Genomic DNA, 2,982 nt, shown 5'->3' with positions numbered 1-2,982 from the left:
TATCCTATGTGCATATTTATGTGTAGGATGAGTGCGGGTCGAGTGAAGTGATTCTCGGCTATAGAGCTCACTTCACATATAGGTGGATTTGGTTAACTTGTGTATAGGTCCAATTGGCACGGTTGTGCGTTTTGGTTGACCACCTTTGGCGAGGTGCACGCTATGTGTGTACGTTATCATCATGTGCTTGTGATGTGGATTATATAACTCCAATGGCGAAGGGTTGATATTGAGTTGTGTTTGGGAGAAGTGGGTCACGTGTGGATGCGAATTCAAGATGACATGTGTAGTTCGGTCATCTTATCGGAAGTGAGTCTCGTGTAGTTCGGATTCACGATGACGCGTGTAGTTCGGTCATCTTATTGAGGTAGTGATCTCGTGTCGTTGCGGATTCACTAAGGCTCGTGTAGTTCGGCCAACCTCGATGTTGTTGTGGTAATGAAGATAGTAGTCTCGTGTGGTTGCGGATTTACTAAGGCTTGTGTAGTTCGGCCAATCTTCATTGTGGTAATTGACTTTTGGTATTGGGTTAAGGGGTTAACCGAAATGTCCCGTTCTTATTGATTAAAAACGTTCCATATTAATTGATTTCGTTGCGAGGTTTTGACCTCTATATGAGACGTTTTTCAAAGACTGCATTCATTTTTAAAACAAACCATAACCTTTATTTCATAAATAAAGGTTTAAAAAGCTTTACGTAGATTATCAAATAATGATAATCTAAAATATCCTGTTTACACACGACCATTATATAATGGTTTACAATACAAATATGTTACATCGAAATTAGTTTCTTGAATGCAGTTTTTACACAATATCATACAAACATGGACTCCAAATCTTGTCCTTATTTTAGTATGCAACAGCAGAAGCTCTTAGTATTCACCTGAGAATAAACATGCTTTAAACGTCAACAAAAATGTTGGTGAGTTATAGGTTTAACCTATATATATCAAATCGTAACAATAGACCACAAGATTTCATATTTCAATACACATCCCATACATAGAGATAAAAATCATTCATATGGTGAACACCTGGTAACCGACATTAACAAGATGCATATATATAAGAATATCCCCATCATTCCGGGACACCCTTCGGATATGATATAAATTTCGAAGTACTAAAGCATCCGGTACTTTGGATGGGGTTTGTTAGGCCCAATAGATCTATCTTTAGGATTCGCGTCAATTAGGGTGTCTGTTCCCTAATTCTTAGATTACCAGACTTAATAAAAAGGGGCATATTCGATTTCGATAATTCAACCATAGAATGTAGTTTCACGTACTTGTGTCTATTTTGTAAATCATTTATAAAACCTGCATGTATTCTCATCCCAAAAATATTAGATTTTAAAAGTGGGACTATAACTCACTTTCACAGATTTTTACTTCGTCGGGAAGTAAGACTTGGCCACTGGTTGATTCACGAACCTATAACAATATATACATATATATCAAAGTATGTTTAAAATATATTTACAACACTTTTAATATATTTTGATGTTTTAAGTTTATTAAGTCAGCTGTCCTCGTTAGTAACCTACAACTAGTTGTCCACAGTTAGATGTACATAAATAAATCGATAAATATTATCTTGAATCAATCCACGACCCAGTGTATACGTATCTCAGTATTGATCACAACTCAAACTATATATATTTTGGAATCAACCTCAACCCTGTATAGCTAACTCCAACATTCACATGTAGAGTGTCTATGGTTGTTCCGAAATATATATAGATGTGTCGACATGATAGGTTGAAACATTGTATACGTGTCTATGGTATCTCAAGATTACATAATATACAATACAAGTTGATTAAGTTATGGTTGGAATAGATTTGTTACCAATTTTCACGTAGCTAAAATGAGAAAAATTATCCAATCTTGTTTTACCCATAACTTCTTCATTTTAAATCCGTTTTGAGTGAATCAAATTGCTATGGTTTCATATTGAACTCTATTTTATGAATCAAAACAGAAAAAGTATAGGTTTATAGTCGGAAAAATAAGTTACTAGTCGTTTTTGTAAAGGCAGTCATTTCAGTCGAAAGAACGACGTCTAGATGACCATTTTAGAAAACATACTTCCACTTTGAGTTTAACCATAATTTTTGGATATAGTTTCATGTTCATAATAAAAATCATTTTCTCAGAATAACAACTTTTAAATCAAAGTTTATCATAGTTTTTAATTAACTAACCCAAAACAGCCCGCGGTGTTACTACGACGGCGTAAATCCGGTTTTACGGTGTTTTTTGTGTTTCCAGGTTTTAAATCATTAAGTTAGTATATTATATAGATATAGAACATGTGTGTAGTTAATTTTAAAAGTCAAGTTAGAAGGATTAACTTTTGTTTGCGAACAAGTTTAGAATTAACTAAACTATGTTCTAGTGATTACGAGTTTAAACCTTCGAATAAGATAGTTGTATATATATGAATCGAATGATGTTATGAACATCATTACTACCTCAAGTTTAGTAGGTAAACCTACTGGAAGGGACAAGAAATGATCTAGCTTCGAAGGATCTTGGATGGCTTGAAAGTTCTTGAAGTAGGATCATGACACAAAAACAAGTTCAAGTAAGATTTTTACTCGAATTAAGATAGTTTATAGTTATAGAAATTGAATCAAAGTTTGAATATGAATATTACCTTGAATAAGAAAGATAACCTACTTTATATAACAAAGGTTTCTTGATCTTAGATGATTACTTGGAATGGATTAGAAAGCTTGGAAGTAAATTAGTAAACTTGAAGGGATTTTTGAAGTGTTCTTGAAGTGTTCTTCCTATGATGATTATAGCTTGATTCTTGAAGTGATTTTTGATGAAGATGATGATTAACTACTGGAAAAATACGTTCATAATAGTGTGTGTGTGTGTGTGTGTTGAGAGAGAATTAGAAAGAGAATTGGAAGTGAAATGGAGTGAATGATGAGTGGTAATTGGTGAGTGGTGAGTGGGGTTAAAA

The sequence above is a fragment of the Rutidosis leptorrhynchoides genome, chromosome 3 (genome assembly GCF_046630445.1).
Source record: "Rutidosis leptorrhynchoides isolate AG116_Rl617_1_P2 chromosome 3, CSIRO_AGI_Rlap_v1, whole genome shotgun sequence".
Lineage (NCBI taxonomy): Eukaryota > Viridiplantae > Streptophyta > Magnoliopsida > Asterales > Asteraceae > Rutidosis > Rutidosis leptorrhynchoides.
The sequence above is the reverse complement of the archived record's forward strand: the minus strand, read 5'-3'. Positions refer to the sequence as shown.